This window comes from Manis javanica, chromosome 16 (genome assembly GCF_040802235.1).
Source record: "Manis javanica isolate MJ-LG chromosome 16, MJ_LKY, whole genome shotgun sequence".
Classification (NCBI taxonomy): domain Eukaryota; kingdom Metazoa; phylum Chordata; class Mammalia; order Pholidota; family Manidae; genus Manis; species Manis javanica.
In genome coordinates, this window is record NC_133171.1 from 37,347,786 (window position 1) to 37,373,243 (window position 25,458).

Below are 25,458 nucleotides of genomic sequence, written 5' to 3' on the forward strand. Positions count from 1 at the left end.
TCCCGAGTTATGTCTGAGGTCTATGGAGAACACAGAAGGGCCGTTCCCTCAAAGCCCTCGAGGACAGCTGGGGCTCTTTATTATGCCTTTAATAAAATACACACAGAAGGCAGAGGATGTTTTTGCCCAGTTTGCAACTGAAGGTTGAAGCGCTCTGCCACCCCAGTGGGTCCAACACTAACAGGCACTGCTGGCGCTTACCAGGCACCTCACCCTTCATCCCTAGTTGGGCGCTGCAGCATGGCGTGAGGTGTCACACTGTGAGCATGCACGAGGGAGCCCAGCAAGCACTGAAGCGTTCCTGGGACTCACATTACATGTGAGTGGGACAAGGCAAAGGCCAAAAGCAACTGAACAGAGAAGAGCAGCTTTTTAAAAATGAAAGGATTATGCAAGTTTGAGAAAGACAGATGCACTCCTATGTTTATCGCAGCACTATTTACAATAGCCAAGAATTGGAAGCAACCTAAATGTCCATCTGTAGATGAATGGATAAAGAAGATGTGGTACATATACACAATGGAATACTACTCAGCCATAAGAAGTGGAAAAATCCAACCATTTGCAGCAACATGGATGGAGCTGGAGAGTATTATGCTCAGTGAAATAAGCCAAGCAGAGAAAGAGAAATACCAAATGATTTCACTCATCTGAGGAGTATAGGAACAAAGGAAAAACTGAAGGAACAAAACAGCAGCAGAATTACAGAACCCAAAAATGGACTAACAGGTACCAAAGGGAAAGGAACTGGGGAGGATGGGTGGGCAGGGAGGGATAAGGGGGGGGAAGAAGAAGGGGGGTATTAAGATTAGCATGCATGGGGGGGAGGGAGAAAGGGGAGGGTGGGCTGCACAACAGAGAGGACAAGTAGTGACTCTACCACATTTTGCTAAGCTGATGGACAGTAACCGTAATGTGGTTGTTAGGGGGGACCTGATATAGGGGAGAGCATAGTAAACATAGTATTCTTCAGGTAAGTGTAGATTAAAAATTTAAAAAAAAAAAAGAAAGAAAGAAAGAAAAGGGGGATTACTCCTTAACAGGATAAAACTATTGGTAAATCAAAGATCAACGCATGCTTTAAATATCCTTAATGTTGATCACTTAAAGGGTGTCAGATGATCAGCTATGGAGGTACTCTTTTCTGATAATATTCCTTTCTCTTAATTAAAAAAAAAAAAAAAAAAAGCAGTTACTGTGTGCTGACCTCCAATGAGTTCTGCACAGTGGTATAGAGGGCATGTCAAAGTGTGGGCAAAGGGTCTGTTTGTTTCTACGCAGAAGATTAAGGCCTAGCTTGGATACCCAGAAAATGAACTAAGATACGATATGAGGAGGAGCTTCCGGCATCAGCACTCTCTGGAGGACTCGTGCCGGGGGATGATCATCAAAAAGCCTCCACAGGGATCCGGACGATGCTGCGGTTGTGGCTGCATCCAGCCCACCGTCTCCTGGACTTGCCATAAGAAGGAGGAGGGAGATGTTTAGGCTGGCATGTGCATACAGTGAGACAACGAATTTGACTGGATCTGTACTGTTGGAACTCAACCAGGAGTTGGGAGGGGTGCAAGTTGTAGCACCCCAAAATCTCATGACTATAGACTATCTATGGTTAAAAGAACATATGGGATGTGAACAGATCCCAGAAATGGGCTGCTTTAATTTGTCTGATGGTTCAAGTACAGTTCGAAAATATCCATCATATCATAGATAAATTTTCACAAATGCCTAGGGTGCCTAAATGGTTTTCTTGGCTTCACTGGAGATGGCTGGTAATTATAGTTTTGCTTTGTTTATGTCACCGTATTCCTATTATGTTAATATGTGTGTGCAAATTAGTTAGTAGTTTAAAACCTATACATACTTAAGGTACTATACAAGAAGATATGTCAAAGAAATAATCAATCCTCCCAAGTTTCCTTCATATGCTACATCTATAGCTTTTCTTCTTCCTTCCTAATTACAAACCTTAAATAGAATTCGTGCCTCATATCGAATTTACCGAGTATCATAATTCCTCCAGGTGGTAAAGATACCTCGAGACAAGTGCTGGGCATAGAAGCCACAGGGCATAAATCTGCAAAGAAGTTAAAAGCTAACCTTTGCAAACAATATGGCTTCTCTCTCACTTACCAACTTTACATTTCCCTGTATGGCCCCGGAAGATGACTGGTTAGCCAGAGACGGGTAAGATTCCTCAAGGGAGGAACAACCTAAGACAGGCACAGTCGCAGGGGGGCCATCAGGTGAGAATTTGGGGATCAACAGAGGTGAGGCTCAGAACCTCACCCCCCCTGCTTTGAGAGAAATCTTCTGCATCCGTGGATGTCTTGCTGCCCTTGTCTAGCCTGGATTAATACTTAGTCCATAGGCACACACCTGATCATCTGATCATCTACATTTGCCTTCTTACAGCACTAAACTATGTTTTCTACCTTTATCTTGCATCTACCTACCACTTCAGCATTTTATTAAAAATAAAAATAATAATAATAATAGGAGAAATGTGGGATCAACATATAAATCAAGTACAAAAATCAAATGAATATTCATATTTGACCTGATGGTTTATAGGTCATATTGCATGATCAAAACCGAAAGTTTCTGTGATGAATGCCCTTGTACTGTTCACCATGTAAGAATTTATTCACTCTGTAAGAATTCGTTCACCATGTAAGAACTTGTTCGTTATGCTTCAGAAGATTGGAGACTGACGAGAATTAGGCTTGAGATGGTTTAATGATTGTACATTGAGCATTGACCCCCCTATACTGAATTTTATTGTTGTTAACAACCATTTGATCAATAAATATGAGAGATGCCCTCTCAAAAAAAAAAAATAAAAAATAAAAAATAAAAAATAAAAAAATAAAAAAATAAAAAAATAAAAAAAATAAAAAATAAATGAAAGGATTATGTGCAAATCAGATCCTCTCTGAAAAATAAACAAGGCATGAGATAAGGATCCAGTTGTGCTTTGGGATCGGTGTGGTCACCAGAATGGGATTCAAAATCTTTTGTTTTCTCCACTATTTTAATATATGCCCCAAGTAAAGCATGTCTAAGTTTGGTCAAGGTAGCCCAGGGTGCATTCTGTGATGGATGCAGAAGGAATGAGTTTAATACACTGCTAAGCTTAAGAAAAAAGAACAAAAACAAAACTGGAGAAGATCTCTTATTTTTCTAGCTCCAAAAAGCCCTGGTAAGAGGAAGTTACTATTAGTGAAGTGAACCTTTAGTATCATCAGCGTCACTCACAATAACCCATGTTCAGGAAGGGTACACACAGCTTAAAAAGCCATTTACCTCACGGTCATTGAAACTGTGTCACATAAACTTTTAAGTAAATTGCTGAGTATTCTTTTTTCCGACAGTGTGTTCCCTGCTCTCAGTCACAAAGGTGAAACGGCTTTGGCTCTGGAGGCAGGCTCACCCTCCCTGGGGACAAGATCCTTATCTTGTTCCCCCAGTCCAGACCCAGGGCCTGGAGCCGATCTTGCACAGGACACCGTGTCTCCTGGCGGGCAGAGTCCCTACCTTGGGCTTTGCAGAGCTTCTCTGCCCCTTATTCATTTTCCCGATAAATCCACAGGAAGTTTGAATGAACAGGAGTGGAGAGAAAAGCCTCGGGTGAGGGAGGGGGCAACAGATCATGGAGACCAAGGAACAAGGTCTCGGCCTCTGCCTGGCTTTACCTGTGTGACTTTGGGCAAGTTACGCAACCTCCCTGGGCCTCAGTTTCCTCATGTATAAAAGGGGGATGGTAATAATAGTACCAACCTCACAGAACTGTGAGGGTCAAAGAGCTAGTATGTGTCAAGCCCTTTAGACAGAGCCTATAAAATAACAAGCACTCAATGAATATGCTAGCTGTTACTCTAGCTGAGTGAAATTTTTAAAAATTATTCTTAATGTATTATGTTGAACACCTGAAACTGATGTTATGTGTCAATTATACCTCAATAAAAAATGTGAACTAGATTTATTGCAGTGATATTTCACAATATACACAAATATCTAACCATTGTGATTAGATATACACCAGAAACTGGTGTGTATATCACTCATACCTCAACAAAAACAAATTATCCTAAGTGAAGAAAAAGATATTCAAAAGACTATTGTAAATTTTAACTCGATGTAAATTTTATATCAACATCATCAAGGATATGGAATGATGTTTAATTAGCTAGGGAAAATATTTGTCACAATAGGACAAAAAGTTAATGTCCCTAATATATAAAGAGCTCATAAACATTGAAAATTAAAGATATAAAGACTATCCAGAAAAGGCAAATGATATGAAAAAACTATTCGTAAAAGAAATGAAACTTGGAAAGACATCCTGGGTTCATGAATTGGAAGGTAATATTGTTAATATGTCAGTACTTCCCAAAGCAATCTACAAATTTAGTACAATTCCTATCAATATCTCAATGGTATATTTGGTAGAAGTAAAAAAATTCATCTGAAAATCTACATGGAATCTCAAGTGACCCTGAGAAACCAAATTAATCTTGAAAAAGAACATAGTTGGAGGCCTAATATTTCATTATTTTGAAACTTATTACAAAGCTACAGTAGTCAACACAGGATGGTACTGGCTTTAAGACAAACAGGTAGACCAGTGGACTAGAAGAGAAAGCCCAGAAATAAATCCTCACGTACATCAAGGGATTTTTGACAAGGGTGTCAAGACCATTCAATGGAAAAGAATAGTTCTTTCAGCAAATGGTGCTGGGAAAACTGGATATTGACATGAAAAAAGGACCCTCTCCTAATAACATATACAAACTCAACTCAAAATGGATCAAAGATCTAAATATAAGACCTAAAACTATAAAACTCTTAGAAGAAAACAGGGGAAAACCTCCATGGCATTGGATTTGACAATAATTTCTTGGATATGATGACACCAAAAGCACAGCCAACAGAAGCAACATAGAAAACTGGGGCTATACTAGACTTAAAACTTTACAGGCATCAAAGGAAATAAGCAACAGAGTAAAAAGGCAACCTGTGTAATGAGGGAAAATATTCACAAATCATATATATGGATATACATATATATGTATACATACCCAGAATATGTAAGGACTTTCCACAACTCTACCACAAAAAACCAAATACCTTGATTCAAAAATGGGCAAAGGGCTTAAAAAGACCATTCTCACAAGAAGATATACAATGGCCAGCACACAAAAGATGCTCAACAACACTAATCGTTGGAGAAATGCAAATCAAAACCACAATGAGATATCATTAGGATGACCACCATTAAAATGAATAAAAAGCAGAGAGCAAGAAATGTGGACGGGGATGTGGAATGGTGTGCACGCCTGGTGGGATTATGAAATGGTACACCTGCTGTGGAAAACATACGGCAGTTCCTCAGAATGTCAAAAATAAAGCCACCATATGATTCAGCAACTCCACTTCTGGGTATATACCCCAAATAATTAAACGCAGAGTCTCAAAGAGATATTTTTACACCCATGTTTATTGCAGCACTATTCATAATAGCCTAAAAGTAGAACCAACCCAAGTGTCCATTAACAGATGAATGGATCAGCAAAAGTTAGTATACACACATGATGGAATCCTAGTCGGTCTTAAAAAGGAAGGAAATCTTGACACATGCTACAACATTGATGAATCCTGAGGGCATTATGTGAAGTGAAATGAACCAGTCACAAAAAGACAAATACTGTCTGGTGCCACTTATATGAGGTACTCAGAGTAGCCAAATTCATAAGGACAGAAAGTAAATGGTGGCTGCCAGGGGCTAAGGGGAGGAGAAATGGGGAGTTGTTTAATATCAAAGTTAGTTTTGCAAGATGAAGAGTTCTGGAGATTGGCCGCACAGCAGTGTGAATACACCTAACTCTACTGAGCAGTACAGTTAAAAATGGTTAAGAGGGCCAATTTTGTCATATGTATTTTACTACAAACATTTTTTAAATTATCATAAAAATACAAAAAGGGAAAGCTCATGAGTATATGGAAAAATGTACAAACTCATTTGTAATCAAAGAAATGACAATTTAAATGGGATCAATTTTTTCTGATCAAATTAGGAGGAATTTTTTTGGAGTATCATAATACTGGCATAGATACAGCAAAATGGGCACTTTTCCATACTTCCATAGCACTAAGCCTGTTAAAATATTCATATCTTTACCCAGGAATTCTATCTCTAGGAATCTACTCTAAGAAAATGATCAGAAATACAGTGTGTGTGTGTGTGTGTGTGTGTGTGTGTGTGTGTGTGTATGTGTATTTACATATATCAGTATAAAGATCTCCTCACAGTGTTATTTATAATAAAGAAATTAGGCAACCCAAAATCCAACAACAAGGAAAGGGTTTCAAATGTTAAGGTATGGAATAAAAGCAGTTTGCAACTATTATAGATGATATTTGTGAACAATTTCTAATGACATGAGAAAATAGTTGTGATATAATTTTAGTATGTCAAATAAGACAAAGATTTAATATGCAATGTGATTACAATGATGCAATACATATAGGTGAGCAGAGTAAAAAGAATGGAAGCAGTTCAGGATATACACGACAATTTTCTCTAGTTGATTAGACGTAGGGTGATTTTATTTTATTCTTTATTCTTTTTTTTCATTCCCTTAGTGGATCTAAGGTCATTCAGGGCCTTAGTGGAACATGCCTTTTTTACCTCCAGTCTTGTACCAGGTCTGTTCGCCAGTGGTTCTCAATTAACTGACATTAGGGCTAATATCAATTAGTTCTTCAGTTCTCAAGTTCATGTTGGCTTGTGTCCTAGACTCAAATCATAAATGTAGTCTTAACAATATTATTAAAACTCTTATTTGTCTTTTTGTTGTTCAGGAGTACAAGAGTACTATTACATTTTCCAATGACGAATGGAATTATTGTTCTTTTTTTAAAGAGCAATTAAATATACTCCTTACAACATCACTGCAGCATTTTATTTCCATAAATCAGCTCTTTTCACCTTTTTTCTGCAAAGCACTTTTCTGAAAGGCATTAACAGATAAGCTAATGAAGAAAAGTTTCCATGATAAAATAAGTTTGGGCAACCTGCTCCTTTTTTGTTTCCAAAACGTATTTGACCATGAACCTTTTTTATCAAGTAATGCCTGTGAAACTGTGTTTCCTAGGAGCCCATTTGTGGAATGCTGCAGTAATAAGAATGCTCGCCAGTCCTCCTGGCACACCATTGATGTAAATCCGTGTTGTGGATTCAACTGTGAGTCCCCCAGAAAGATACGTTGACGCCCTAATCTCTCCTACCTGTGAATGCGACCTTATTTAGAAATGTCTGCTCCGAGAGCACAGGCCCCAGACTGGTGTGTGATTCCTCCTGTCTCAGGGAAGCGTAGCTTTCTGGGTCTTTGCCTTTGAGCTCGGGAAAGAGAACCTAATGACCACAGGAGAAATCGTCTGAGGCCCGGACTGCCTCTTCTCTTTGTCAGTGACAGTGTGGATCTGAACTGACCCCTCTTGCCAGAACCCACTGTCACACCAGGCCCCTTCCTGTGCAGGAGAACACCTGTGGCCACACTGAAGGGAGGAGGGGGCTGGTGGCTAGCGTCTGAGCCTTGCACACAGCGGCGTGTGGTGGCATGGCCCTGACCTCCCGCACAGGCTTATTTCTCCTACCCCGGACTCCACCAGTATCAACTCTCAGAAACTCTCCCGAAGGCACAAGGCCAGCCCCTCTCCTGTACTGTTGCAGGTGCTATTCCCGCTGCCTGGAATTTTTCTTCCTCCTTATCTGTTGAATTTTCTCTTCCCATTTTTCTAAATTAAAATCAATGTCTCTTAAAGTCGAAAACCCTTACTTTTGCCTGCAGTGATCACAGTGGCCTGGCTCGGCTGCCTCTCTGATCTCAGCTCCTAACACTCTGTGGTCTCGCTGTGCTTGGAGCACCCTGGGTTCCTTCCTGTCTCTAGAGCTTCCACACACACCCTACCCCAGGACCTTTCTACTTGCCTGCCCTCTGCTTGGCATGCTTTTCTCCCCACTAATCCTGCAACTCACTCTTCATTTCATAAATCTAACTAAGTCCTCTCCCTACATAAATCTAACCCTCTCAGGAGACCTTCGCTGACCCATCTAAAACAATGTGTTCTCACTCTTATGCATACATCTCCCTGCTCATCCCTCCCCTGGTTGTCTTCATTGCACGTAGCTCAGTCTGATTTGATGTTACATAGTATTGTATTATGTTCATTGTCTGTGGTTCCCTGTAGAATGGAAATCCCATATAGCCGCAGGGGCTTTTGTGTTTCTGAGTATACTGGAAGCCTCTAGGACAGCACCCGGTGTGCAGCTGAATAAAGATGGTTTCTAGTTGAGTTCTAATTTGCTACTGCAGTGCCTCTAGGAAGCTCTGCGAATAAAGAGAGGACTTGAGGTAAAGCTCGTGTGTCTGTGTGGGTGTGCATGTATGGGGTTATTTGTATATATGTGTGTGAATTACTGGGTAGAACCACAATGTGGAAGATTGATTCCGTTTTCTCTTTGAAGAGGATGATAAGATTGTAAGAGGATTTCCTTCACAGTTCTGTGTGAGGCACACTACTCTCACAATAGATTACGTCCCTTCATCCTGAGTGAGCAGGAATGCCAGTTTGAGCTGACCTTTATCCTAGGCCAGCTTCATGGGTGTTCACCCTGCACAGCTGTGCAGGACCCTGCATACAGAAACACCCCATGCTTATCTCAATACTCTGCTGCTGTGGTCTTGAAATTCTAGTAATTTTTGAACAAGAGCCACTCCTTTTCATTTTGCACTGAGCCCAGCAAAGTATGTATTGGTCTTGCCTAAAACAGAGCTTTGCTCAAAGTTCATCACTTCCCTGAGGATTCTCAATCTGTAAGCACCCACAGGGTGTCCATTTCAGCCCTGTGGGGTGCAAAAGAAATATAATTTCCTCCCTTTTACCGATGGACTGCCTCTTTCCCAAATATTGCTGGGTGATTAGCACAAACAGACTCAAGCTCTCTCCTCATGCCATGCCCTGCATTTCTCTCTCCTTAAGAATTCTGGAGTCATGTCAAAGGACAACTTTGAAGAATTCTTTCTAAGCCTACTCCTTGGGCCACTTTGCAGAACTTTGAGTTTCGTAAGCAGTTTTACAGTTTACCCTGATATTAGCCAGGTTGTTGCTTAGGGGAGGTAGGACACTGCTCTGTCTTAGCTGCTAAGATTCTGAAGAACGGGACTTTTGGGAGTCAGGAAGGCTTCTTGGAGATCCAAAGCTAAAAACTCTCCTGTGGCAATCTGAAATATGAACTGTTTCCCTCTCCTCCACTATTACAATCTCTGGCCCACTTGGAATATAGCACTGAGCCTGGCACATAGTAGGCCCTCAATAAATAGCCATTGAAAGAACATGGGGAGTAATCAGAAAGGAAAATGAATCTAGTCTGATGCAGTCTTGCTTGCTATGACTTTATGCTGCATGCAGCTTATTTTTTATGTGTTTTCCTTCTGTATCAAGTTGAGTGAATGAGTCTTCAGCAGAAAGATATTCCTAAAAAGCATAGTTTAGCTAAAAAGGGTTTGTCTTCACAGAAACAGAGCAAATAGTCCTAAAATTTCTATGTGACCACAAAAAAACCCTGAATAGCCAAATCAATCTAGAGAAAGAAGAACAAAGCTGGAGAAGAACAAATATTCCCTGATTTCAAACTATACTACAAAAGCTACAGTAATCAGAACAGTATGGTACTGGCACAAGGAGAGACATATAGATCAATGGAACAGAATAGAGCCCAGAAATAAAACCAAGCCTATATAGTCAGGCAATCTATCACAAAGGAGACAAGCATATACAATGGGGAAAAGACAGTCTCTTCAATAAATGGTATTGGGAATACTGGGCAGCTATTTGCAAGAGAATGAAACTGGATTGCTGTGTAATACCATATGCAAAAATAAACTTGAAATGGATTAATGACCTAAATATAAGACCTGAAACCATAAAACTAGAAGAAAACATAAGCAGTAAACTCTTAAACATCAGCATTAGTAATTATTTTCTAGATATGTCTCCCCAGGCAAGGGAAACAAAAACAAAAATAAGTGGGCCTTACTCCCTGATAGGATAAAATTAACTGCAAATCAATGATTAATGCATGCTTTACATATCCTTAATTTTGATCTTTTAAAGTGTGTTGGATGATCAGTTATGGAAGTGCTCTGATATTTCTCTAAAAAAAAAAGCAGTTCCTGTGTGGTGGTCTCCAATGGGTTCTTCACAATGGTATAAAGGTCATAACAAAGTGTAGGCAAAGGGGTTTGTTTGTGTTTTTATAGAGGATCAAAGCCTAATTTGGCTACCCAGAAAGCGAATTAAGATATGATATAAAGAAGAACTTCCAACATCAACATCCTCTGGAAGAGTCATTCCAGAAAATGATCATCAAAAAACTTCAACAAAGATCCTGCGCTGTTGCAGTTGTAGCTGCATTCATCCCGCCGGTTCCTGGACTTGACATGGGAATGAAGAAGGAGATATCTAAGCTGGCCTGTGCATACAGTAAAACAACAAATCTGACTGGATCTATACTGTCGGAACTCAACCAAGAATTAGGAGAAGTGCGAGTTGCAGTGCTACAAAATTGTGCTACTATAGACTATCTATTGTTAAAAGAACATATGGGATAGGAACAGTTTCCAGGAATGTGTTGTTTTAATTTGTCTGATTTTTCTCAAACTATTCAAAATCAGTTAGACAATATCCATCATATTATTGATAAGTTCTCACAAATGCCTGGGTTACCTAACTGGTTTTCTTGGTTTCACTGGATATGGCTGGTAATTGTAGGTCTGCTTTTGTTATGTATCTATATTCCTATTCTGTTAATGTGTGTACGCAATCTAATTAGCAGTTTGTTAAAACCTATACATGCTTATGTTACTCTACAAGAAGTTATGTCAAAGAAATAATCAATCTTCTCATGTTTTCTTCTGTCTGCTACTTCTATAGCTTTTCTTCTTCCTTCCTAATTACAGCTCTTTAGTAGAATTCATGCCTCATATTTAAAATTACCGAGTATCGTAATTCTTCCAAGCGGTAAAGATACCTCAAGACAACTGCTGGGCATAGAAGCCACAGGGCATAAATTTACAAAGAAGTAAAAAGCTAACCTTTTCAAAGAATATTGCTTCTCTCTCACTTACCAAATTTACATTTCCCTGTATGGCCCCGGAAGATGACTGGTTAGCCAGAGACGGGTAAGATTCCTCAAGGGAGGAACAACCTAAGACAGGCACAGTCACAGGGGGGCCATCAGGTGAGAAATTGGGGGTCAACAGAGGTGAGGCTTAGAACCTCAACCCCCGTTTTGAGAGAGATCTTCTGCATCCGTGCATGTTTTGTTGCCCTTGTCTAGCTTGGAGTAATACTTAGTCTATAGGCACAGACCTGATCATCTGCACTTGCCTTCTTACAGCACTAACTTATGCTTTCTATCTTTATCTTGCATCTACCTACCACTTCAGCATTTTATTTAAAAATAAATAAATAAATAAATAAATAAGGGAGAAATGTGGGATGCACATATAAATCAAGTATAAAAATCAAATGAATAATCATATCTGACTTGATTGTTTGTAGTTCATGATGCATGATGACTGCCCTTGCACTGTTCACCATGTCAGAACTTATTCACTATGTAAGAACTTGCTCGTTATGCTTCAGAAGATTGGAGACTGTTGAGAGTTAGGCTTGGGGTTGATTAATGATTGTGCATTGAGTCCCCTATACAGAATGTTATTGTTGTAAACAACCATTTGATCAATAAATATGAGAGGTGCCCTCTCAAAAATAAAAAAAAATAAAATAAACTATAAACCCTACTAACAAAATAAACAGGAAAAAAAATCTTAAAAAAAAACCCTACATGAACTCCCCAATGGGATAAATGTTAGGCGTATAAAAAAAATCAATTTACAATGATATTAAGTGTTATAAAGGGATAGGTCCATAGTCCTTTAGAAACTGACCTGGGCAGTCAGGTCGGACGACTCTAGAAATGGAGGAAATGGAGCGTGAGTTGAGGTAAGGATGGGAGTGAAGAGCTAGGACGTTCAGACACAGCAGCCCCATGAGGCAGGTACAATTACTACACCTGCTGAAGTGTAAGCTTTGTGAGCTCAGGGTCCTTGTCTGACTTATTTACCAATATATCTCTATTTTGCCTAGAACAGTGCCTGGTATAAAATAGCTCTCAGTAAACATTTGTTGAATGAACGTACCTTCACTTTACTGATGAAGAGCTTGAATCTCAGAGAGAGTAAGTAACCTGACCAAGGTCACTGTGCTTAGAAAGTGGCAGAGCTGGGTTAGATGCCAGGTAGTAAGTGCTGCCACTTGAGCTTTTAACCTTTCAAAAAGTCGCATTAAAAAAAAAAAAGGTAAAAAAATTTCCTTAACTTTATCATCCCAGGACTACAGAAATAAGTATTTTCTTCTGTGGCCTTCAGAAGCATTTATTTCAACTTGCTAGTATGGCCCATAACACGGTGTATCCTAGTCGTTTTCACACATGACTATTGATTTCCCCGCTCCCCAACCCCAACCCTCCCTCTCTCTGAGTAGCAGTAAACTGTGAGCTATTTAAGAGACTTCGCCTGAATACATGCATCGTGCACTACTTCAGAATGCAGGTGCAGAGTTCACACAGACCTGGGGATGAAGCCAGCTCCTCCTGCTTACTAGTCATATGACCTAGTTCTTTACTTGACCTTTCTAAGCCTCCGTTTCTTTATCTGTGAAGTACTGGTAACAATAAAACCCACATCTCACGTGGTTGGCACAAGGATTAATCGAGATAATTCCTGTAAAGCATGTAGGATGGATGGTGCTTGGCACAAAGGAAGAACTCAATAAAAGTTTGCAAAAATACAGTAAAAAATTTAAAAATAAAAAAAAATAAGTGGGCCTACAGCAAACTAAAAAGCTTCTGCACAGCAAAGGAAACCATTAGCATGACAAAAAGGCAACTTACTGAATGGGAGGAGATATTTGCAAATGATATATCTGACAAGGGGTTAATATTCAAAACTCATACAACACCAAGAAAATAAACAATCCAGTTTAAAAATGGGCAGAGTACCTGAAAAGACATTTTTCCAAGGAAGACATACATATGGCAAAGAGACTCATGAAAAGATGCTGAACATCCGTAATTATCAGGGAAATGGAAATGAGAGATCACCTCACACCGGTCAGAATGGCTCATAACAAGACAAGAAATAACAAGTGCTGGGAGAGGATGTGGAGAAAAGGGAACCTTCCTACACTGTAAATTGGTGCAGCCACCATAGAAAGCAGTATGGAGGTTCCTCAAAAAATTAAAAAAAGAAATACCATTAAGAACCAGCAATCCCACTTCTAAGAATTTCCCCAAAGAAAACAAAACCACTGATTTGAAAAATATATGTACTCCATGTATCACAGCATTATTTACAATAGCCAAGATATGGAAGCAATCAAAGTGTGTCCATCAACAGATGAATAGATAATAAAGATGTGGTACATACATATACACAGAATAATATGGAATATTATTCAGCCATAAAAAAAAAGAAATCCTGCCATTCATGACAACATGGATGGACCTAGAGGGTATTACACTCAGTGAAATAAGCCAGGTAGAGAAAGACAAATACCACATGATATCACTTATATGTGGAATCTGAAAACCAAAACAAATGAACAAACAAGCAAACAAACAAAACAGAAATGGACTAAAAAACACAGAGAACAGATGGCAGTTGCCATAGGGGAGGGAAAAGGAGGATGGACCACATCAGTGATGGGGATAAATGCTATTAATTTTTTTAAAAAGAAAAAGAAGAATGGTTTTCCAAGTCATTTATCACATTCTGCCCTAAATTGTGTGTGTGTGTGTGTGTGTGTGTGTGTGTGTAATCTTCTCCATAACCAGAAGCTCTTTCAGAACACTGTGACAGAGTCTGATTCACTTCCCACAATAACTAATTCAGTCTTGCATGTAAGAGTTCTTATAATAATTCTTGAATCCATAGACAAGGAGAGAAAACAGCATCTCACTGAGTCTTTCATCCTTCTACCGATTTCCATGCCATACCCATGACGAAGGCCCATAGCTCTGAACGCTGCTCCTGTGCCCTTCCTCTCTGTTCTCCAGCCTTGGCCAAGTGATGGGACTCCTCTGCTCTGAACCTGGGCCCTTCCCCGCTGCCCCCGCCCTGGGCCATTTCACCTGCTCTGGGACCAGCCTTTCCAAGCAGCCCTCCTGTCAAGGCCTCTCACTCTAATCCCAGACCCTAAAAACCCCTTCACTTTCCCCACCCCTTTCTCTCTCTTTTATGCTATTTCCCCTGTCCTTTTACTGGTGTTTGAAAGAATGAGCTATACTTCACTACCTTCATTCAGTCACTTAACATCAGGGCTGGCTTCATCGGCGCATGATCAGGGCAGTCACACAGGGCCCTTGCTTGAGGCCTAATACTCTGCTGTTGCCCTAAAGTTCTTAATAATTTTTTTTGTTTTGTTTTATTTTATTTTATTTTTATTTTATTTTATTTTTGAGAGGGCATCTCTCATATTTATTGATCAAATGGTTGTTAACAACAATAAAATTCTGTATAGGGGGGTCAATGCTCAATGTACAATCATTAATCCATCTCAAGCCTAATTCTCGTCAGTCTCCAATCTTCTGAAGCATAACGAACAAGTTCTTACATGGTGAACGAATTCTTACATAGTGAATAAATTCTTACATGGTGAACAGTACAAGGGCAGTCATCACAGAAGCTTTCGGTTTTGATCATGCATTATGAACTATAAACAATCAGGTCAAATATGAATATTCGTTTGATTTTTATACTTGATTTATATGTGGATCCCACATTTCTCCCTTTATTATTATTATTATTTTTATTTTTAATAAAATGCTGAAGTGGTAGGTAGATGCAAGATAAAGGTAGAAAACATAGTTTAGTGCTGTAAGAGGGCAAATGTAGATGATCAGATGATCAGGTGTGTGCCTATGGAATAAGTATTAATCCAAGCTAGACAAGGGCAGCAAAACATCCATGGATGCAGAAGATTTCTCTCAAAGCAGGGGGGGTGAGGTTCTGAGCCTCACCTCTGTTGATCCCCAATTTCTCACCTGATGGCCCCCCTGCGACTGTGCCTGTCTTAGGTTGTTCCTCCCTTGAGGAATCTTACCCATCTCTGGCTAACCAGTCATCTTCCGGGGCCATACAGGGAAATGTAAAGTTGGTAAGTGAGAGAGAAGCCATATTGTTTGAAAAGGTTAGCTTTTTACTTCTTTGCAGATTTATGCCCTGTGGCTTCTATGCCCAGCACTTGTCTCGAGGTATCTTTACCACCTGGAGGAATTATGATACTCGGTAAATTCGATATGAGGCACGAATTCTATTTAAGGGTTGTAATAAGGAAGGAAAAAGAAAAGCTATAGAGGTACCATATGGAAGAAAACATAGGAGGATTGATTATTTCTTTGACATATCTTCTTGTAGAGTAACTTAAGCATGTATAGGTTTTAAACTACCAACTAACTTGCGCTCACATATTAACATAATAGGAATACGGTGACATAAACAAAGCAAATCTATAATTACCATCCATCTCCAGTGAAGCCAAGAAAACCATTTAGGCACCCTAGGCATTTGTCAAAATTTGTCTATGATATGATGGATATTGTGCAACTGTACTTGAACAGTCTGAGAGAAATCAGACAAATTAAAGCAACCCATTTCTGGGATCTGTTCACATCCCATATGTTCTTTTAACCGTAGATAGACTATAGTCATAAGATTTTGGAGTGCTACAACTTGCACCCCTCCCAACTCCTGGTTGAGTTCCAACAGTACAGATCCGGTCAAATTCGTTGTCTCACTGTATGCACATGCCAGCCTAGACTTCTCCCTCCTCATTCCAATGGCAAGTCCAGGAGATGGTGGGCTGGATGCAGCCACAACCGCAGCATCGTCCGGATCCCTGTGGAGGCTTTTTGATGATCATCCCCCGGCACGAGTCCTCCAGAGAGTGCTGATGCCGGAAGCTCCTCCTCATATTGTATCTTAGTTCATTTTCTGGATAGCCAAGCTAGGCCTTGATCTTCTGCATAGAAACAAACAGACCCTTTGCCCACACTTTGACATGCCCTCTATACCACTGTGCAGAACTCATTGGAGGTCAGCACACAGGAACTGCTTTTTTTTTGTTTTTGTTTTTTTTATTAAGAGAAAGGAATATTATCAGAAAAGAGTACCTCCATAGCTGATCATCTGACACCCTTTAAGTGATCAACATTATGGATATTTAAAGCATGCGTTGATCTTTGATTTACCAATAGTTTTATCCTATCAAGGAGTAATCCCCCTTTTCTTTCTTTCTTTTTTTTTTTTAATCTTTAATCTACACTTACATGAAGAATACTATGTTTACTATGCTCTCCCCTATATCAGGTCCCCCCTGAAAACCACATTACGGTTACTGTCCATCAGCTTAGCAAAATGTTGTAGAATCACTACTTGTCCTCTCTGTGTTGTACAGCCCACCCTCCCCTTTCTCCCTCCCCCCCCATGCATGCTAATCTTAATACCTCCCTTCTTCTTCCCCTCCCTTTATCCCTGCCTGCCCACCCATCCTCCCCAGTTCCTTTCCCTTTGGTAACTGTTAGTCCATTTTTGGGTTCTGTAATTCCGCTGCTGTTTTGTTCCTTCAGTATTTCCTTTGTTCTTATACTCCTCAGATGAGTGAAATCATTTGGTATTTCTCTTTCTCCGCTTGGCTTATTTCACTGAGCATAATACTCTCCAGCTCCATCCATGTTGCTGCAAATGGTTGGATTTTTCCACTTCTTATGGCTGAGTAGTATTCCATTGTGTATATGTACCACATCTTCTTTATCCATTCATCTACTGATGGACATTTAGGTTGCTTCCAATTCTTGGCTATTGTAAATAGTGCTGCGATAAACATAGGGGTGCATCTGTCTTTCTCAAACTTGATTGCTGCGTTCTTAGGGTAAATTCCTAGGAGTGTAATTCCTGGGTCAAATGGTAGGTCTGTTTTGAGCATTTTGATGAACCTCCATACTGCTTTCCACAATGGTTGAACTAATTTACATTCCCACCAGCAGTGTAGGAAGGTTCCCCTTTCTCCACAGCCTCGCCAACATTTGTTGTTGTTTGTCTTTTGGATGGCAGCTATCCTTACTGGTGTGAGGTGATACCTCATTGTAGTTTTAATTTGCATTTCTCTGATAATTAGCGATGTGGAGCATCTTTTCATGTGTCTGTTGGCCATCTGTATGTCTTTTTTAGAGAACTGTCTGTTCATTTCCTCTGCCCATTTTTTAATTGAGTTATTTGTTTTTTGTTTGTTGAGGCATGTGAGCTCTTTATATATTCTGGATGTCAAGCCTTTATCGGATCTGTCATTTTCAAATATATTCTCCCATACTGTAGGGTTCCTTTTTGTTCTATTGATGGTGTCTTTCGCTGTACAGAAGCTTTCAGCTTAATGTAGTCCCACTTGCTCATTTTTGCTATTGTTTTCCTTGCCCGGGGAGATATGTTCAAGAAGAGTCACTCATGTTTATGTCTAAGAGGTTTTTGCCTATGTTTTTTTCCAAGAGTTTGATGGTTTCATGACTTACATTCAGGTCTTTGACCCATTTTGAGTTTACTTTTGTATATGGGGTTAGACAATGGTCCAGTTTCATTCTCCTACATGTAGCTGTCCAGTTTTGCCAGCACCATCTGTTGAAGAGATTGTCATTTTGCCATTGTATGTCCATGGCTCCTTTATCAAATATTAATTGACCATATATGTTTGGGTTAATGTCTGGAGTCTCTAATCTGTTCCACTGGTCTGTGGCTCTGTTCTTGTGCCAGTACCAAATTGTCTTGATTACTATGGCTTTGTAGTAGAGCTTGAAGTTGGGGAGTGAGATCCCCCCTACTTTATTCTTCTTTTTCAGGATTGCTTTGGCTATTCGGGGTCTTTGGTGTTTCCATATGAATTTTTGAATTATTTGTTCCAATTCATTGAAGAATGTTGCTGGTAATTTGAGAGGGATTGCATCAAATCTGTATATTGCTTTGGGCAGGATGGCCATTTTGATGATATTAATTCTTCCTAGCCATGCGCATGGGATGAGTTTCTATTTATTAGTGTCCCCTTTAATTTCTCTTAAGAGTGACTTGTAGTTTTCAGAGTATAAGTCTTTCACTTTTTTGGTTAGGTTTATTCCTAGGTATTTTATTCTTTTTGATGCAATGGTGAATGGAACTGTTTTCCTGATTTCTCTTTCTATTGATTCATTGTTAGTGTATAGGAAAGCTACAGATTTCTGTGTGTTAATTTTGTATCCTGCAACTTTGCTGTATTCCGATATCAGTTCTAGTAGTTTTGGAGTGGAGTCTTTAGGGTTTTTTATGTACAGTATCATATCATCTGCAAATAGTGACAGTTTAACTTCTTCTTTACCAATCTGGATTCCTTGTATTTCTTTGTTTTGTCTGATTGCTGTGGCTAGGACCTCCAGTACTATGTTAAATAACAGTGGGGAGAGTGGGCATCCCTGTCTGGTTCCCGATCTCAGAGGAAATGCTTTCAGCTTCTCGCTGTTCAGTATAATGCTGGCTGTGGGTTTATCATATATGGCCTTTATTATGTTGAGGTACTTGCCCTCTATTCCCATTTTGCTAGGAGTTTTTATCATGAATGGATATTGAATTTTGTCAAATGCTTTTTCAGCATCTATGGAGATGATCATATGGTTTTTGTCTTTCTTTTTGTTGATGTGGTGGATGATGTTGATGGATTTTCGAATGTTGTACCATCCTTGCATCCCTGGGATGAATCCCACTTGGTCATGGTGTATGATCCTTTTGATATACTGTTGAATTCTGTTTGCTAATATTTTATTGAGTATTTTTGCATCTACATTCATCAGGGATATTGGTCTGTAATTTTCTTTTTTGGTGGGGTCTTTGCCTGGTTTTGGTATTAGGGTGATGTTAGCTTCATAGAATGAGTTTGGGAGTATTCCCTCTTCTTCTATTTTTTGGAACACTTTAAGGAGAATGGGTATTATGTCTTCTCTGTGTGTCTGATAAAATTCCAAGGTAAATCCGTCCGGCCCCGGGGTTTTGTTCTTGGGTAGTTTTTTGATTACCGTTTCAATTTCTTTGCTCGTAATTGGTTTGTTTAACTTTTGTGTTTCTTCCTTGGTCAGTCTTGGGAGGTTGTATTTTTCTAGGAAGTTGTCCATTTCTTCTAGGTTTTCCAGCTTGTTGGCATATAGGTTTTCATAGTAGTCTTTAATAATTCTTTGTATTTCTGTGGAGTCTGTCGTGATTTTTCCATTCTCATTTCTGATTATGTTGATTTGTGTTGATTCTCTTTCTCTCTTAATAAGTTTGGCTAGAGGCTTATCTATTTTGTTTATTTTCTCAAAGAACCAGCTCTTGGTTTTGTTGATTTTTGCTATTGTTTTATTCTTCTCAATTTTGTTTATTTCTTCTCTGATCTTTATTATGTCCCTCCTTCTGCTGACTTTAGGCCTCATTTGTTCTTCTTTTTCCAGTTTCGATAATTGTGATGTTAGACTATTCATTTGGGATTGTTCTTCCTTCTTCAAGTGTGCCTTGATTGCTATATACTTTCCTCTTAAGACTGCTTTCGCTGCGTCCCACAGAAGTTGGGGCTTAGTGTTGTTGTTGTCATTTGTTTCTATATATTCCTTGATCTCTATTTTGATTTGTTCATTGATCCATTGATTATTTAGTAGCATGTTGTTAAGCCTCCATGTGTTTGTGAGCCTTTTTGTTTTCTTTGTAGAATTTATTTCTAGTTTTATACCTTTGTGGTCTGAAAAATTGGTTGGTAGAATTTCAATATTTTGGAATTTACTGAGGCTCTTTTTGTGAGCTAGTATGTGGTCTATTCTGGAGAATGTTCCATGTGCACTTGAGAAGAATGTATATCCTGTTGCTTTTGGATGTAGAGTTCTATAGATGTCTATTAGGTCCATCTGTTCTAGTGTGTTGTCCAGTGCCTGTGTGTCCTTACTTATTTTCTGCCCAGTGGATCTATCCTTTGGGGTGAGTGGTGTGTTGCAGTCTCCTAAAATGAATGCATTGCAGTCTATTTCCCCCTTTAGTTCTCTTAGTATTTGTTTCACATATGCTGGTGCTCCTGTATTGGGTGCATATATATTTAGAATGGTTATATCCTCTTGTTGGACTGAGCCCTTTATCATTATGTAGTGTCCTTTTTTATCCCTTGTTACTTTTTTTGTTTTGAAGTCTATTTTGTCTGATATTAGTACTGCAACGCCTGCTTTCTTCTCACTGTTGTTTGCCTGAAATATGTTTTTCCATCCCTTGACTTTTAGTCTGTGCTTGTCTTTGGGTTTAAGGTGAGTTTCTTGTAAGCAGCATATAGATGGGTCTTGCTTTTTTATCCATTCTATTACTCTGTGTCTTTTGATTGGTGCATTAAGTCCATTTACATTTAGGGTGACTATTGAGAGATATGTACTTATTGCCATTGCAGGCTTTAGATTCGTGGTTACCAAAGGTTCAAGGTTAGCTTCTTTAGTATCTTACTGCCTAACTTAGCTTGCTTATTGAGCTGTTATATACACTGTCTGGAGATTCTTTTCTTCTCTCCCTTCTTATTCCTCCTCCTCCCTTCTTCATATGTTGTGTGTTTTGTTCTGTGCTCTTTTTAGGAGTGCTCCCATCTAGAGCAGTCCCTGTAGGATGCCCTGTAGAGGTGGTTTGTGGGAAGCAAAATCCCTCAGCTTTTGCTTGTCTGGGAATTGTTTAATCCCGCCATCATATTTAAATGATAGTCGTGCTGGATACAGTATCCTTGGTTCAAGGCCCTTCTGTTTCATTGCATTAAGTATATCATGCCATTCTCTTCTGGCCTGTAGGGTTTCTGTCGAGAAGTCTGATGTTAGCCTGATGGGTTTTCCTTTGTAGGTGACCTTTTTCTCTCTAGCTGCCTTTAAAACTCTTTCCTTGTCCTTGATCCTTGCCATTTTAATTACTACGTGTCTTGGTGTTGTTCTCCTTGGATCCTTTCTGTTGGGGGTTCTGTGTAATTCCATGGTCTGTTCGATTATTTCCTCCCCCAGTTTGGGGAAGTTTTCAGCAATTATTTCTTCAAAGAGACCTTCTATTCCCTTTTCCTCTTTCTTCTTCTTCTGGTACCCCTATAATACGAATATTATTCCTTTTGGTTTGGTCACATAGTTCTCTTAGTGTTGTTTCATTCCTGGAGATCCTTTTATCTCTATCTATGTCAGCTTCTATACGTTCCTGTTCTCTGGCTTCTATTCCTTCAATGGCCTCTTGCATCTTATCCATTCTGCTTATAAATCCTTCCAGGGATTGTTTCACTTCTGTGATCTCCTTCCTGACATCTGTGATCTCCCTCTGGACTTCATCCCATTGCTCTTGCATTTTTCTCTGCATCTCATCCCATTGCTCTTGCATTTTTCTCTGCATCTCTGTCAGCATGTTCATGATTTTTATTTTGAATTCTTTTTCAGGAGGACTGGTTAGGTCTGTCTCCTTCTCAGGTGTTGTCTCTGTGATCTTTGTCTGCCTGTAGTTTTGCCTTTTCATGGTGATAGAGATAGTTTGCAGAGCTGGTATGAGTGACCGCTGGAAGAGCTTCCCTTCTTGTTGGTTTGTGGCCTTCCTCTCCTGGGAGAATAGTGACCTCTAGTGGCTTATGCTTGTCAGCTGTGCGCAGACGGGGCTTCTGCTACCTGTCCGTTTGCTATGGAGTTTATCTCCGCTGTTCCTGTGGGCGTGGCCTGGCTGGGGCTGCTCCTCCAAAATGGTGGAGCCCCGTTGGAGGGGGAGCAGCCGGGAGGCTATTTATCTCCGTAAGGGGCCTCTGTGCTCCCTGTTGCCCAGGGGGTTAGAGTGCCCAGAGATCCCCAGATTCCCTGCCTCTGGTCTAAGTGTCCTGTCCTGCCCCTTTAAGACTTCTAAAAGGCACTCTCCAAACCAAAACAACAACAGCAACAATGAAAGAGGAAACAGAAAAAAAAAAAAAAAGGAAAAAACATGCGATTTTTTTTGTCCTCAGGCTCCAGTCCCAGGCACCCGCCCACCGGTCCTGCCACCCTGCCTCCCTAGCACTGGGGTCCCCGTCCCTCCAAGGCCTCCAAAAAACACTCGCCAAAAAAAAAAAGGGAAAAACACGTGACCCTCTCCGTCCCCAGGCGCCGGTCCCAGGCACCTGCTCACCGGCCCTGCCGCCCTGCTGCCCTGCCTCCCTGGCACTGGGGTCCCTGTCCCCCTAAGGCCTCCAAAAAGCACTTGCCAAAAAGAAAAAAACGGGAGAAACGCGCGATTTTCTTTGTCCTCAGGCGCAGGTCCCAGGCACCCGCCCACCAGTCTTGCTGCCCTGCCTCCCTGGTATTGGGGTCCCCGTCCCTCCAAGGCTTCCAAAAAGCACTCGCCGAAAAAAAAAAAAAGGGAAAAACGCGCGATTTCCTCCGTCCTCAGGCGCCGGTCTCAGGCACCCACCCACCGGTCCCGCAGGGAAAAATGCGTGATATTCTTTCTCCTCAGGCGCCGGTCCCAGGCACCCGCTCCCCGGTCCTGCTTCCCTGCCTCCCTAGCACCGGGGTCCCTGTCCCTTTAAGGCTTCCAAAAAGCACTCGCCAAAAAAAAAAACCGCTCCGGATTCTTTCCATCCGCTGGGAGCCAGGGGGAGGGGCGCTCGGGTCCCGCCGGGCTGGGGCTTGTATCTTACCCCCTTCGCAAGGCGCTGGGTTCTTGCAGGTGTGGATGTGGTCTGGATGTTGTCCTGTGTCCTCTGGTCTGTATTTTAGGAAGAGTTTTCTTTGTTATATTTTCATAGATCTATGTGTTTTGGGGAGGAGATTTCCACTGCTCTACTCATGCCGCCATCCTGGCTCTGCCCCCAGTTCTTAATAATTTTATCTTTGAATTTGTCCTGTGGGACAAGCTTGAAGATTGGCTCATGTGAGACCCCCACCTCTCGTACCGCCTGCTCCCATCCCTGGTGCCCCAAGCCCCGTGGGCCTCACCACTCTGTGCCCACTGGGCTCTTGGCTGGCAGAGATCTGGGCCTGTGAGTCAGGGCAGACCTGGTGCCTATGAAGGTCTGTACTCACCCCGTGAGAATCCCCATGCCCAAGGCAACATGATATTAATGGAAAATTCTTCAAAAAAAAACAAAACAGGAAAGTAAAAATGAAATAAACATACAAACAGAGAAACCAGATGAAGACATATCAAGAGAGACTTGGGAAGAAAGGAAAGGCTTTTATCTTGCTTTTTTGAAAGAGCCCTGCATTTTCATTTTGTACTGGGCCCCGTACACTAGGTAGCCAGCCCTGTTTAACAATAACTGATGGCCACCTGGCATGTTAGGAAATGTAGGGGATTCTGAATAAGTGAAGACATGGTCCTACTCCCTCCCCTCCATCCAGAAGCCCACAGTGTAGTTTTGGGGAAAACTAAATATAGTCAAAGGAAATAGTCACAAAACAATGGCAGGTGATACAGTCTCCACAGCTCAGACAAGAAAGATCTCTCCAGGCTGGTGGGCCCAGGCCTGAGGATGTTGGCAGGACCTGGAAGAACAAGGGATACCAACAGATGGCTGAGGAGCACATGGGAATCCCGGGGTCCCAGGAGATGACCTGGTCCTGCAACGACCTTCCCCAGTCGCCTCTGTACTAAAGGAGCACACCCGGAGGTCGCCAATGAACCCCGATGGCCAGTGAGCCCACTGGACTCGCCAAGCATTCGCCACCTCCTCTCTGGAGCAGGGGGCGTTCGTGAGACCCTCCTGCCTGGCTTTGGAATTGTTTCTTCTCTGAACCTAAATTGTGATGGAGGCAGTAGGAATCAAAGGGAAGGGGGAGATTCAAGCAGTATCATATAGAAAGAATTGATAGGATTGTGTTCAAGATCAGATAGGAGACAATTACCGGTAAAAGGAACAGAGTTAACGGGACGCTGAATCTCAAGCCTGGGTAGCAGGATGAATGATGGACCACTGAGAGACAAGGAGACATGGGAATGAGCTGGTTTGTGGCTGGGGTAGAAGTGAGAGGGGTGGGAAGATAATCTTTGGATGCCGCTCGCTGCTGTAGAATTGCCCTGTAGCTTGGTTGCACACTGCCTCATTGCACAAGCCCTGGGAACATAATTCACGTAGAGTACACTGTGAATGGTGAGTCAGGGTGTGCCTAGTAGAATCTGCAATGACAGAGGAATAGTCAAGGGTAAATATCTAGAAGGAAGCTTGAAAAAGAGAACCACCTTCAAATTATGTATCAGGTGTAAAGACCCTCATGGGAATCGTGATGGGGCGAGAGCTGCAGTCATGGGGATGAAGGAGGTCTCCGCGGGTGGGAGACAGAGGCAGAGGAGTCAGGCAGTCAGGCTGGGAACCTTTCTGCGCAGTGAAGGAAAGAGGAAGCGGCAAAGAAGATCTGAGCTGGCTTTTGAACAGGGCAGAGTTGTAGTTCTGGAGAAGGGTGGAATGCAGTTCCAAAAAGAAGGGCAAGAGACAGTATCAGATGCTGTGGAAGGTCAGGAAGGTGCTGGGAGGTGGGGTTTGGATTCCTTGGAGGGGAGGTTGTTAATGCAGACAGTTTGTGTTTCTATCCATTGTCCTAGTGTCCATGTCCTTTCACTTTCAAAAGTGTCCCTATCTGGCCACCCTAGTTACTGGCAACCTTTGGAAGAAGTAATTTCAGTTGAAAGGTTGGAAGCAAAAACTAGACCTCACTGAGTTCAGGAAAAAGATGGAAACATGGAGGCAGAATCTTTTCTTCTCCACCCACAGCGGTTCCCCAACTGGAGTAGCTCAGTCGTGAGAAGAACAGAGGAAGAGGGCCACTGCTGGGTTGATGAAGAGGTATTCACTTTTTGGTTGACTTGTTTTTTGTTTCAATAACAGTAAAGATAGAAACAAAAAAGCCATCTCTCCTAGCACTGCCCGAGAGTAAGCCTGGTGCGTTTTCCTGCTGCCTGCTGGCTGTTGCAACGTCTGCAGAAAATGCTGCACATCCAGTCTGCGGAGGGTTTGGCTGCCCTCCACTGGCGGCAAGGCTGCTCTTCAGAAAGCCGGCCGGCCAAGAGTTCTGGGCACTCACTCGTTGGTATTGTTTGACAGGGAGGGATGGGGTTCAAAGCAATCAGAAGGGCACTGCAATGGCTTTAAGCTCTTTTCTTTTCGGTGTGTGTCGATCATCTCATTTTTTGAAAAGTGAGATGCTGAGAACATTTTTAAAACCACGGTTTACTTACTGAAGTGAACCTTTACTTTTTCTTTCTCTGAGACACACAAAGATGTAAACAGCAGAGAAAATTGTACTTGAAAAGAGGTTTTTATGGTTGAGGAAACTAA